At 35.2% G+C, this 15,055-nt stretch overlaps 1 long non-coding RNA gene and 1 other non-coding gene across 2 annotated transcripts in view; both read right to left on the reverse strand.

Moving 5' to 3' along the window:
• Positions 1-15,055, reverse strand: part of LOC140179536 (uncharacterized) — a 53,016-nt gene that overhangs the window by 13,044 nt on the left and 24,917 nt on the right. The gene's annotated exons all lie outside the window — the stretch shown is intronic.
• LOC112752542 (small nucleolar RNA R71) lies at positions 14,293-14,400 on the reverse strand. Its single transcript, XR_003176974.1, has one exon. It is a non-coding gene; the product is annotated as a small nucleolar RNA R71 (small nucleolar RNA).

Here is a 15,055-nt window from a genome sequence, read left to right on the forward strand (position 1 = left end):
CCGTCAGTTGTCCAAACTCGAACAATCCCCGGCAACGGCGCCAAAAACTTGGTGCACGAAATTGTGATCTCAGGCAACGGTGCCAAAAACTTGGTGCACGAAATTGTGATCCCTGGTAATGGCTCCAAAAACTTGGTGCTCTAATCTTAATTCATAATTTGTCACAACTTCGATACAACTAACCAGCAAGTGCACTGGGTCGTCCAAGTAATAAAACCTTACGTGAGTAAGGGTCGATCCCACGGAGATTGTTGGTATGAAGCAAGCTATGGTCATCTCGTAAATCTCAGTCAGGCGGATATCAAATGATTATGGAGTTTTCGAATAATAATAATAAATAAACAGAAAATAAAGATAGAAATACTTATGTAATTCATTGGTGAGAATTTCAGATAAGCGTATAGAGATTCTTTCGATCCTCTGAACCTCTGCTTTCCTGCTGTCTTCATCCAACCAGTCCTACTCCTTTCCATGGCAAGCTTTCTGTAAGGCATCACCGTTGTCAATGGCTACATCCCATCCTCTCTGTGAAAAAAGTCCAAATGCTCTGTCACGGTACGGCGAATCATTTGGAGGTTCTCGATCATACTGGAATAGGATTCACCCTCCTTTTGCATCTGTCACTATGCCCAGCACTCGCGAGTTTGAAGTTCGTCACAACCATCCCTTCCCAGATCCTACTTGGAATACCACAGACAAGGTTTAGACTTTCCAGATCTCAGGAATGGCCATCCATGGGTTCTAACTTATACCACGAAGATTCTAATATCTCGGACTCGGTCCTCTGTATTAGATATCTAAGAGATACTCATTCTAGCTTGTTTGCATGTAGAACGGAAGTGGTTGTCAGGCACGCGTTCATAAGTGAGAATGATGATGAGCGTCACATAATCATCACATTAATCATGTTCTTGGGTGCGAATGGATATCTTAGAAGCGGAATAAGTTGAATTGAATAGAAAGACAGTAGTACTTTGCATTAAATCATGAGGAACAGCAGAGCTTCACACCTTAATCTATAGAGTGCAGAAACTCTACCGTTGAAAATACATAAGTGATAATGGAGTTCATTGGTCTCGGCCCCAGAGGGGAACCGGAGTAACCAAGTCTCGAATACAATAATAAAAAGTTCTATATATACTAGACTAGCTACTAGGGTTTACAGAAGTAAGTAATTGATGCATAAATCCACTTCCGGGGCCCACTTGGTGTGTGCTTGGACTAAGCTTGAAGTTTACACGTGCAGAGGCTTCTTTTGGAGTTGAACGCCAAGTTGTAACGTGTTTTTGGCGTTCAACTCCGGTTTGTGACGTGTTTCTGGTGTTTAACTCCAGACTGCAGCGTAGAACTGGAGTTCAACGCCCTTTTGCGTCGTCTAAACTTGGGCAAAGTATGAACTATTATATATTTCTGGAAAGCCCTGGATGTCTACTTTCCAACTCCATTAAGAGCGCGCCATTTGGAGTTCTGTAGCTCCAGAAAATCCACTTTGAGTGCAGGGAGGTCAGAATCCAACAGCATCAGCAGTCCTTCTTCAACCTCTGAATCTGATTTTTGCTCAAGTCCCTCAATTTCAGCCAGAAAATCCCTGAAATTACAGAAAAACACACAAACTCATAGTAAAGTCCAGAAATGTAAATTTAACATAAAAACTAATAAAAATATCCCTAAAAGTAACTAGATCCTACTAAAAATAATGCCAAAAAGCGTATAAATTATCCGCTCATCAGCAGCTCCAAAAAATCAAAAGGACAGGGATTAGAAGCAGGAACCGCCATTCTTGTAGCAGCTCCAAATCAACAGCAACCGTATTACCCTCTCCGCCAGTCTCTCTTCTCTGTTATTCTTCCTCTTCTCCTCTGCCCTAACCGATGTTGACAGTGGTGATGAGAGCTTCAACAGCGGCGGCTAGGAGTGTGATGTAACACCCTACCACCCAAAAATTTACGCTTAAGTCGTAAAATAGAGGTGACGAGGTATTATGACTTCTAAAAATTTAAATACATACTTATAATAGTAGAAAGAATATAATAGACTAGGAGCCTTGAAAAATGGGTAAAACAAAATCGCAAAATGAAAAGCGCCACGCTCTGGAAACGGAACAACTTGCGTGTGAGGCAAACTATAACTATAAAACGTAAGACAATAAAAGGAGGAATCGAAAGCCATAGGTATAAATAACAAGCTCCTAACTCAGTCTGCAAAGTCAAGACTGGCCGGAGAATATTTACATATATATATACATATCCAAAACCCAAGATGTACATAAACAAAATCCTGCCTCTCCATAAACCTCTAAGAGGATCAAAAAGAATAAGTTATGTGGAGAGAAAGCTAAGTACGTGTATATACATCACTGCACAACAAAATAACACAGTAACCACTTCGCTTCAGGTGTCCAGACGCCTAATGAGATACCTTTCGACCTGCATCTGAAAAACAACAACATAGTATGGAATGAGAACTGGAGGTTCTCAGTATGGTAAAGGTGCCCACACAGTTAATATAAAAGGTCTCGGGAAAGCTAGAGGCATTTCTAGAACTCCGACACTCAAAATCATTCTTAAAGAAAATAAACTAAACCAAAAGTTAGGTAAGTTATCTAAGGTATTCTAGTTCCGAAGCTAACTTTAACTTAATACTTCACTTTCTATCACCTCCAATCCTCCGAATCACTGATGGAACAACCCTCTCCCCTCACACCTTCGTCAAGAGGGATTTCTCAGAAAATATACACATACAGTTCAAGCAAGTAAAACACAGATAGAGAAGCATTTACAGCAAGTAGAACAAGTAGCGGAAAAGCAGGATTAAACAGTTAAGTAAACCAAAATAATGCACACTCAAGCGAACAAACAAATGCATATGATGTATGCCTGTCTTATGGCTGATAAGTCTCATCTGTCGGTTATACAGCCAACCCGACATGTCCTGGTAGTTAACCATTGGACAGTCCCTCTGTGCGCGCATCCCCAAGCTCAATAATATAGTATTCCATGGAGTCGAACTCCAAGCTCAACAATATAGTATTCCATGGAGTCGAACTCCAAGCTCAAATATAATATTCAATATTCATATATATGCATGCCCATGGGGGAATCCGGGGAGTTAAAGTGCCCGGTCACATCTTGCGACAGAGGGTCAACAAATAGTCTCAAATACACAAGCCACATAATAATTTCTTTCTTTTTAAAATACCACCTCAAATCAAAACTCCAATTCTTATAGAAGTTTTGGTAGTATCTCCTCTAAAGCTCGAATTTCTGCCACCCTTCAAGGGTCCCAACTATCAAATCAAACACCTCTCAGTCCTTCAAATCATTTCCGGTAACAAATTATTTCAAAATCAAACAAATACCAATATTAAATCTTTTCCAAACCGACCAACTTCAACAGCAAATTATTAACAACAGCTAAACCACACATTTTATCCCATATGCACAATCCATCAATTATACATTCAATTCATTCCTATCTTAAGCTCTTCTAACCTAAATTTTCACGTGACATTAAACATTAACTACGAGAAACCAAAACCATACCTTCGTACGAAATCAAAATATTCAAAGCTCAGGAGAAGCTTTCTGAGTGAGCTATCGAAGAAGAAAATGTCCAGAATCGTCCGTGCCTCCTAAAACTCCCATTGACCAAATCCAAAGGAAAGAGGAGCTACGTCACTGTCAACTTCCACTAATTAAAAATGGTACCAACGTGTAGAGGAGGAGGTTACGAATACTCTTATCGGATTAGATTTTTGATTGGAGTTACGGATTTCAAAAAATCGAAGCCAGAGGTTCAGAAGGATTTACGTTCTCTCTCGGTCTTCTCTCTCCGTTTTCTTTCTTTTCTTTCCTCTCGCATATGTTAATGATATATATATATATATATATATATATATATATATATATATATATATATATATTTTGATTAATACGCCGCCTTAGCTTTCTTTATATTATATATACACTTTATGAAAGGAAATTATAGTAATAGATTATACTTATGCTAGAAGAAAGCTAAGAATGAATTATAATAGCATAATATTATATTACAAAATTTAATATTATATGTATATGTGTACATAACCATAATGATAATATATATATATATAACCTAATGCATAATGATAATAGTAATATATATGTAACCTAATGCAAAGTATAAACCACCTTTTATTTTTTATGCTTTATAATTAATAATAGTAATAATTATACTAGTAATTGTAACGATGGTCATGTAATAATAATAATAAACGTAATAATAGTAATAATAATAGTAATGTAATGAATATAATATATATAAACTTATAATGCAATTTAATACTTACGGTAATTATATACAATGTTTATAATAATAATAATAATAATAATAATAATAATAATAATAATAATAATTTGATTAAATTTAAATTATTATAAAATTAGTTCAATTATTGATAATAAAAATAATTTTTTTTCTAAAAATAAGGAATTTTAATTTTATAAAATAAATTATAACTTATTTATATTTATATTTTTAAAACTGAGGGTCACTACATGTGACAGCCTCCCTCCCTCTTCTATTCGATAGCAACAGCAGCGACGGTGGCAGTGACACCCACCAGCGCTGCTCCCCCTTTCCCCACTTCCCTCTGCATCCCGTGCTCTTTTACTCCCTCTTCCCCTGTTTCTCAGTCTCTCGTCTCCCCCTTTTCTCCCTCTCTGCGTTATACTATTGAAATTGTGTGGTGAATTGTTGAGTGTAAATGAATGGTAAGGAATGAAAGAACGTGGATCACTTGGGGAAAGGGTTAGTGGCAGTGTGCGTGTGCGTTTGTGTTTGGTTAGGGAGTATACGTATTAGATAATAACAGTACGTATAAAATAAGAAACATAAGACTAGGAAAAATATATTCAAGTAACAAATTTTATAAAATATTTGAGATAGAATAACAATTTAAGATTCAAATATAATACTATAAAAATTACTTTCAAAATACATAAGATTTTATCTATCAATCTATTAACGAGCTCAAATAATTATTTCTAATTTAAATTACAAAATAACCATACTAATCACATTTTATAAAATACGGTTAAACTCAAAATATCAATTACTTATATTAAATTATATAACTTTTTATTATTTTTCTATCATAACTTTAATTTCAATTTATATAAAATAACTAGTTATAATCAAAATTGTACATAAATACTAATTGACTTAAAATTAAAGTAATTATCAAAATCAATTTAATCATTCCTAATAAATTAATCTCTAAGAACTCAATTTAATAAAATAAGTCATAACTTTTTCATTATATAAGTTACTTAAATTAAATTGTACGATTCTTTTTTATTTTTCAATTACTAACATTATACAAAATATTTAATTATAATAAATTACTTAAGAATCTTATTTGATTTAAAATGAAATTATCTCCGAATCTATTTAATTATTTCTAATAAAATAATTTCTAAAATTATAAAGTTTAAACTTAATAAGATAAAATCTCAATTTATTTATATTTAGATTTCCAAAAACGCGGAATGTTACATTCTATCCAACATACAAAAATTTTCGCCCTCGAAAATTGATCTAAGATGGAGAAAAGATTCATATTCACATCTCCTTTTGAATATTTTAAAGATACCAAGAAAATTATATCACAAACACAGAAGAAAATATATTAGGTGATGTAAAAGTTAATAGAAATAATTTGATGCAAACGAAATTTCAAAATCTAAAAGTAAATAGGCATAATGTTCGTTCAGAACTCTTAACAAAGCATGATCACTTCCTCTCGTCGCCTCAAAACTTCATGACTCCTTATAACTTTGTACACTTACCAGACTCCCTAAGAACTAGCATATATAAGGAATACGAAATATGAGAAGAGAAAGACAAACGGCACAAAAGGTTTCACAGTTGAACAAGATGGTATTTTGCAAGGATTTAAAGGAATGCTTGAAATTATCAACAAACAAGGATGGATATGAGAAATAAAACATAGCGGAAGGAGGATTAAATTGAAAGCTTAAGAAAGAATTTTAAATCAAAGAGTCTCGATATGAACAATAATAGAAAAAATAATACAGCAATTTAGAATAATTTCAAATTGCACCTAAGGGAATTGGTTTATCTTTTTCAAAAGAAAATATATAAATTCAACATTTTTCAAAGGTACTAAACTAAAGTATAAATAATATGTTATACCGATTTAATTTCAAATGAAAACAAATCATGTGAGGTTTGTAAATTAAAGCTTGTTTGATGTTAAGGGCAAAATATTTTTTTTTTAAAAATCTTGGAGGATACTTAAGTACATAATTAGGTAAGGATAGCCATAGAATTATAATAAAGTTGGCAGAAAATCAGCTTCTATTTAAAGAATAAATTCTGAAATAAAATTTTCTATAAATCAATAAAAGATAAATGGTATATCACAAATAAACAAGATTAAACTATATAAAGAAGTTTCAGAGTTTATGTAAGAAAGTCTAGGCTGAATTAAAAACAATCCCATCAAAATCTAAGCAAGGGTTGTGGATACAGTCAAGTAAGAAAAGATGTAAATTAAAATTTTTCTCGAAGAGAATCTGAAACAAGTACTCAAGAAGGAAATTTCAAGAAATAGTATGCTGCACCAAAATAATTCCGAATTCAGAGCAAGGAGCATAGAGTTTGTAAGGTAAGGATAAATATTTCAAAAGATTCAAACAACAGCCAGATACAGAGTCAAGCAAGGACATGCACGAATAATAATACAAGGTTAGCAAGAAAGAGATCAGAAACTAGAAATTCAAATACAGCTGATAAAGAAAGAAATAACAAGCACGAATAAAGATTATACGTCAAAACGGAACTAATCTCTAGAACTTAGTTTCTAACGTCCCCAAAACCTCGTAATTCGCGTTAACCTATCACTTCTATTTCGTCTATGATAACCCATTAGTATTTCCATATACATAAATCATTAGTATTAAGTTGGCCAAACTTGATACCATGAGATATACAACGGTAAACTAATAGCGTTAATCATCAGACAGCCATGCATATAAAACACAAACTCTTGTCATCAGAACAAGTTATAAAGCATGACAGATACTCAGAGTATGCAATGAAGCATAGTTAGTCCACTCTCAAGGCTCTATAGGAAGGACTGCTCTTATACCATATTGTAACATCCCTTCCAGCAAAATACCTTGCTTAAGTCAGGGTATTTCTACTAGAAAGAACATTACGTAACCTTTTCTAATATTAACTACTTAATTACTGAGCCTTTGTATCGATTTCGCGTTTCAGTTTTAAGAAAATGCCAGAAAATTTTGTTTTTATTCATTAAAGACATGTATCGAGGATAAACATTGCAAATAATAATAACAATCACATAAGTATTATTAATAGTAATTCTTATACATAAGAAGTCATATAAACCCAAATACAACACCTATCCCTCTGTTAAAATAAAATCTCAAGGGATAATAGCGAGGGGACTCTATGAAAGCAATTAAAACCATAAAGAAAACTTACTAATCACTTACAGCTTCAAATTGCGTCTTCAAACCTGTGTCACTGAAAGGGTGGAAAATTTGGAGGTGAGAACCAAACCACATGTTCTCAGTACAGGTAGAGAATACCGTGAAAGTAAAGAATAAAGCGCAAATAGTTAATTTTATTTAGAGACATTGAAAAGAAAACTACTTTCATTCGCAGTACTCATCGCTCGCCTTATATAAACTTCTTTTGAAAACCAATGGCTCAACTGATGCACGGAAAACTTGTCTCGCAACAAATTTCCTTCGGCAAGTGTACCGAATTTGTCGTCAAGTAAAAACTCACAATAGAGTGAGGTCGAATCCCACAGGGATTGATTGATCAAGCAACTTTAACTAGAGGAATGTTCTAGTTGAGCGAATCCAGAAGTTGAGTTGAGAATTGCAGAAAATTAAATGGCGGGAAAGTAAATAACAGAAAAGTAAATGCTGAAAGTAAAGAGCTGAATGTAAATGACGGAAAGTAAATTACAGAATTGTAAATGGGAATGGTGGAATTGCTCATAAGAGTAAATAACAGAAATTAAAGAGAATGGGTAAGATCAGAAATGGGGAGTTCATTGGGCTTGGGAGATGTTTCATTCTCTGGATCAATTTCATTTTCATCTCTTCCTCAATCAATGCACTCATTGATCTCCTTGGCAATCTTAAGTGATCGAATTACAATTTCTTGTAATTCAATCTCTCAAATCTTGATCAATAGCCAATTACTTGGTCAATTGCTCATGAGAAGAGATGAAGTATGGTCACTGATTATACCACATGCATTTCCCAAATCAAGTGTTGAGAGGATTATAGTCACATATCCATCCAAACCCAATTTGGTCCAGCATGAGAAAGCATTTCTAGCATGATCTCTTCATTCCTCTTTCAAGGTTCAGAAAGATCCAAGTACGAATAGCTTCTTTTCCAAGATAACTACCCAATTGGATGAAGATCAAAAGCTTTCAAGTAAAATCAAGAGAAAAGATAGAAGAAGAATAATGAAAACTAGTATTGATCCATCAAATTACAACAGAGCTCCCTAACCCAATGAAAGGGGTTTAGTTGTTCATAGCTCTGGAAAATGAAAACAAAGATAGAGAATACATGGTGAAACTAGAAGTGCAGAGAAAGTAAATACAGAGAGTAATTCTATGCCCAGAGGCTCCCTATAATTTCCAGCTCCCAAAATAATTCAAAGCTACTCCTATATATACTACTCTTCTGTTCTTCTAGTTGATTCTTTAAGTCTTGGGTCTGGGCCTTTGGATCTTGAGTTTGAAGCAGTTTTCTTCTTCATTGGGCTTAGCTTTACTTGCAGAGAGAAAGTGTGAAATGGGCAGAGACTTTTAGCTCAGGAAGTTAGTGGTGCTAACGTTCAGTAAAAATGTGGGTTCGAGAACGTTAGTGACAATCACCTTTTTCACTAACGTTCCTCACCAAAGTTAAGAGCCACGTTAACTTCAACGTTAGTGGCACAAACGTTGCCACTAACGTTTCCACTATGTCCTTCGCACACGTTATTGGGACTCAACTTTCCCAATAATGTTGAGAATTCTCCCCCTTCCCTATGTTAGAGTCCACGTTAACTTAGTTAACGTGGCTCTTTTAACGTAGGCTTGTCAACCTTCGAGAACGTTAGTGACATTTACCATTGTCACTAACGTTCCAATGTGCCCCTAATTCTCACGTTAGAGTCCACGTTAACTAGGTTAACGTGGCTTCTAACGTGGCCATGCTTGCCATCTCCAACGTTAGTGACAAAGTTGAGTGTCACTAACGTTGGCTTATCATTCCCTTATCCACGTTAACTAAGTTAACGTGGGAGTTAACGTGGCTCATAGTGGCTTATGTGGGCTCATTCCAACGTTAGTGACAATGTTGAGTGTCACTAACGTTGGCTATCACATCCCTTCTTCACGTTAGCTTCCACGTTAACTAGGTTAACGTGGGAGTTAACGTGGCTTCTTGGGGCTAGTGTGGGTTCCTTCCAACGTTAGTGACAATGTTTGGTGTCACTAACGTTGTCGACCACCTTGTTTCTTCACGTTAACTTCCACGTTAACTAGGTTAACGTGGGAGTTAACGTGGCTTATTGTGACTTGGCCAACGTTAGTGACAAAGTTGAATGTCACTAACGCTGGCTTCCCCTTTACTTCTTAACGTTAGAGGCCACGTTAACTAAGTTAACGTGGCAACTAACGTGGCCACTTATGAGCTTGGTCCAACGTTAGTGATAATGTTAAGTGTCACTAACGTTGGCTCTATTTCCTTTATTCCAACGTTAGTGTTAACGTTAGTGCAACTAACGTAGTCACTAATGTGGTTCTTCTTTACTTCCTTTGTCCTGAAATCAAGCAATAAAGTGCATCAAAGTTCTAGTCTAAGTCATGGGAAATGCAACATCCAATTTGTCATTAAATTCATCCAAAATCCTCATGAAATCTTGTAAAGTGTACAATGTATGCTTGAATCAAGATATAAGTGAATATCTACCCAAAACTAGCTTATTTCCTAAGGAAATGCATGAAACTACCCTAAAAACAGTAAAGAAAAGGTCAGTGAAACTGGCCAAAATGCCCTGGCATCACAACACCAAACTTAAAGCTTGCTTGTCCCTAAGCAAGTACTGGAACAAGAGAATGATGAATGGAATGCCAAGAGAAATGAGTCATTCTTGTGGAAGTCATGTCCCTGGTTTTTGATGAGCGGATAATTTATACGCTTTTTGACATTGTTTTTAGTATGTTTTTAGTAGAATCTAGTTACTTTTAGGGATGTTTTTAATAGATTTTGTGTTAAATTCACATTTCTGGACTTTACTATGAGTTTGTGTGTTTTTCTGTGATTTCAGGTATTTTCTGGCTGAAATTGAGGGACTTGAGCAGAAATCAGATTCAGAGGTTGAAAAAGGACTGCCGATGCTGTTGGATTCTGACCTCCCTGCACTCAAAGTGAATTTTCTGGAGCTACAGAACTCGAAATGGCGCACTTCCAATTGCGTTGGAAAGTAGACATCCAGGGATTTCCAGCAATATATAATAGTCCATACTTTGGCCAAGAATTGACGACGTAAACTGGCGTTCAACGCCAGCTTTCTACCCAAATCTGGCGTCCAGCGCCAGAAAAGGATCCAAAACCAGAGTTGAACGCCCAAACTGGCACAAAAACTGGCGTTCAACTCCACAAATGGCCTCTGCACGTGCAACACTTAAGCTCAGCCCAAACACACACCAAGTGGGCCCCGGAAGTGGATTTATACATCAAATACTTACTCATGTAAACCCTAGTAGCTAGTTTATTATAAATAGGACCTCTTACTATTGTATTAGGCATCTTTGGACGCCTGGTTCTTAGATCAGAGGGGCTGGCCTCTCGGCCATGCCTGGACCTTTCACTTATGTATTTTTAACGGTAGAGTTTCTACACTCCATAGATTAAGGTGTGGAGCTCTGCTGTTCCTCAAAGATTAATGCAAGTACTACTGTTTTCTATTCAATTCATCTTATTTCGCTTCTAAGATATCCATTCGCACCCAACAACGTGATGAAGGTGATGATTATGTGTGACGCTCATCACCATCTCCCCTATGAACACGTGCTTGACAAACACTTCCGTTCTACATGAAATAAGCTAGAATGAATATCTCTTAGATCTCTTAACCGGAATCTTCGTGGCGTAAGCTAGAATGATGGCGGCATTCAAGAGAATCTGGAAGGTCTAAACCTTGTCTGTGGTATTCCGAGTAGGATTCAATGATTGAATGACTGTGACGAGCTTCAAACTCGCGAGTGCTGGGCGTTAGTGACAGACGCAAAAGGAGGGTGAATCCTATTCCAGCATGATCGAGAACCGACAGATGAATAGCCGTGCCGTGACAGGGTGCGTGAGCATATTATTCACTGAGAGGAGGGGATGTAGCCACTGACAACGGTGATGCCCTTGCATAAAGCCAGCCATGGAAAGGAGTAAGACTGATTGGATGAAGATAGCAGGAAAGCAGAGGTTCAGAGGAACGAAAAGCATCTCCATTCGCTTATCTGAAATTCCTACCAATGATTTACATAAGTATCTCTATCCCTATTTTATTATATAATATTTGAAAACACCATTATCACTTTATATCTGCCTAACTGAGATTTACAAGGTGACCATAGCTTGCTTCATACCAACAATCTCCGTGGGATTCGACCCTTACTCACGTAAGGTATTACTTGGACGACCCAGTGCACTTGCTGGTTAGTTGTATCGAAGTTGTGACAATTATGAATTAAGATCAGAGCACCAAGCTTTGGAGCCATTACCAGGATTTGTTCGAGCCTGGAGATCACAATTTCGTGCACCAAGTTTTTGGCGCCGTTGCCGGGGATTGTTCGAGTTCGGACAACTGACGGTTCATCTTGTTGCTCAGATTAGGTAATTTTCTTTTTGTCTTGTTTTCAAAAAAATTTTCAAAAATCTTTCAAAAATTCTTCCTTTGTTTTCGAAAAAAAAAATTTTAAAATAAAAATGTTTTCAAAAATATATTTTCCTTTCAGAATTTTTAAGAATGAATTCTAGTGTTTCATGGAGCATGTTGAAGCCTGGCTGGCTGTAAAGCCATGTCTCAATTCTTATACTCAAGAAAAGAGCTTCTTTATCTTTCTTAGCCAATTGGCTGTTGAATGTAAGGAATGTCAGGCGTGTCATGTCTGAGTTACATACTAAAGCTTGGCTGGCTATTAAGCCATGCCTGACCCTTTGATTGGAGCTTTAGAGCATAAGATTCCTGGAATTCATATTAAAAATTTTGGAATCCTTATTTTCTTTTTCAAAATTATTTTTCGAAAAACATAAAATAAAAATCCAAAAAAATAGAAAATCATAAAAATCAAAAATATTTTTGTATTTCTCGTTTGAGTCTTGAGTCATATCATAAGTTTGGTGTCACTTGCATATGCATCTTGCATTTTTTCGAAAATATCATGCATTCATGGTGTTCTTCATGATCTTCAAGTTGTTCTTGGTAAGTCTTCTTGTTTGATCTTGATGATTTTTTGTTTTGTGTCTTTTCATGTTTATCATATGCATTCTTGAATTCTTAGTGCGCAAGCATTAAAGAATTCTAAAGTTTGGTGTCTTGCATGTTTTCTTTGCATTAAAAATTTTTCAAAAATATGTTCTTGATGTTCATCATGACATTCATAGTGTTCTTGGTGTTCATCTTGACATTCATAGCATTCTTGCATGCATTCATTGTTTTGATCTAAAAATTTCATGCATTGCATCATTTTTCTTGTTTTTCTCTCTCATCATAAAAATTCAAAAAAAAAAAAATATATCTTTCCCTTTTTCTCTCATCAAATTCGAAAATTGAGTTGACTTTTTCAAAAATTTTTAAAAATCAAAGTTGTTCCTTATGAGTCAAATCAAATTTTCAATTTGAAAATCTTATCTTTTTCAAAATCTTTTTCAAAAATCAAATCTTTTTCAAAATTCTTAGTTATTTTCGAAAATTAAAAAAATATTTTTCAAAAATCTTTTTCTTATTTTTATATCAAATTTTCGAAAATAATATAATCAATTAATGTTTTGATTCAAAAATTTGAAGTTTGTTACTTGCTTGTTAAGAAAGATTCAAACTTTAAGTTCTAGAATCATATCTTGTGATTTCTTATGAATCAAGTCATTAATTGTGATTTTAAAAATCAAATCTTTTTCAAAACTAATTTCAATCATATCTTTTCAAAAATATCTTCTTATCTTATCTTTTTCAAAAATATCTTTTCAAAATATCTTTTCTAACTTCCTAACTTCTTATCTTTTCAAAATTTGTTTCAACTAACTAACTAACTTTTTGTTTGTTTCTTAACTTTTTCAAAACTACCTAACTAACTCTCTCTCTCTAATTTTCGAAAATATCTTCCCCCTTTTTCAAAAATTTCTTTTTTATTAACTAATTATTTTTATTTTTTATTTAAAAAAAAAATTTTTCGAAAAAAATACTAACCTTTTTCAAAAACTATTTTCAAAAATCACTAACTCTTTTTCAAAAATTGTTTTCGAAAATTCACTTCCCCCTCTCATCTTCTTCTATTTGTTTATTCATCTACTAACATCTCTTCCTCACATCATCACCAAATTCGAACCCCCTCCTCTATCTGTGTTCGAATTTCTTCTTCTTTTCTTCTACTAACAATAAGGAACCTCTTTACTGTGACATAGAGGATTCCTCTTCTTTTCTTGTTCTCTTCTCTTTCTTATGAGCAGGGACAGAGAAAAAGGCATTCTTGTTGAAGCTGATCCAGAACCTGAAAGGACTCTGAAAAGGAAACTAAGAGAAGCTAAATTACAACAATCCAGAGACAACTTGATTGAAAATTTTGAACAAGTAAAGGAAATGGCAGCCGAACCCAACAACAATGCAAGGAGAATGCTTGGTGACTTTACTGCACCTAATTCCAATTTACATGGAAGAAGCATCTCCATTCCTGCCATTGGAGCAAACAACTTTGAGCTGAAACCTCAGTTAGTTTCTCTGATGCAGCAGAACTGCAAGTTTCATGGACTTCCATCTGAAGATCCTTTTCAGTTCTTAACTGAATTCTTGCAGATATGTGATACTGTTAAGACTGATGGAGTAGATCCTAAAGTCTACAGGCTCATGCTTTTCCCTTTTGCTGAAAGAGACAGAGCTAGATTATGGTTGGATTCTCAACCCAAAGACAGCCTGAACTCTTGGGATAAGCTGGTCACGGCTTTCTTAGCCAAGTACTTTCCTCCTCAAAAGCTGAGCAAGCTTAGAGCTGATGTTCAAACCTTCAGACAGAAAGAAGGTGAATCCCTCTATGAAGCTTGGGAAAGATACAAACAGTTGACCAAAAAGTGTCCTTCTGACATGCTTTCAGAATGGACCATCCTAGATATATTCTATGATGGTTTATCTGAGCTATCAAAGATATCACTGGACACTTCTGCAGGTGGATCCATTCACCTAAAGAAAACGCCTGCAGAAGCTCAAGAACTCATTGACATGGTTGCTAATAACCAGTTCATGTACACTTCTGAAAGGAATCCTGTGAGTAATGGGACGCCTATGAAGAAGGGAGTTCTTGAGGTTGATACTCTGAATGCCATATTGGCTCAGAATAAAATATTGACTCAGCAAGTCAATATGATCTCTCAGAGTCTGCATGGAATGCAAGCGGCATCCAACAGTACTCAAGAGGCTTCTTATGAAGAAGAGGCCTATGATCCTGAGAACCCTGCAATAGCAGAGGTGAATTACTTAGGTGAACCTTATGGAAACACCTATAACTCAACATGGAGAAATCATCCAAATTTCTCATGGAAGGATCAAAAGCCCCAACAAGGCTTTAATAATGGTGGAAGAAACAGGTTTAGCAATAGCAAGCCTTTTCCATCATCAACTCAGCAACAGACAGAGAACTCTGAACAAAATGCTTCTAATTTAGCAAATCTAGTCTCTGATCTATCTAAGGCCACTGTAAGTTTCATGAATGAAACAAGGTCTTCCATTAGAAATCTGGAAGCACAAG

Source organism: Arachis hypogaea, chromosome 15 (assembly GCF_003086295.3).
Source record: "Arachis hypogaea cultivar Tifrunner chromosome 15, arahy.Tifrunner.gnm2.J5K5, whole genome shotgun sequence".
Classification (NCBI taxonomy): Eukaryota; Viridiplantae; Streptophyta; class Magnoliopsida; order Fabales; family Fabaceae; genus Arachis; species Arachis hypogaea.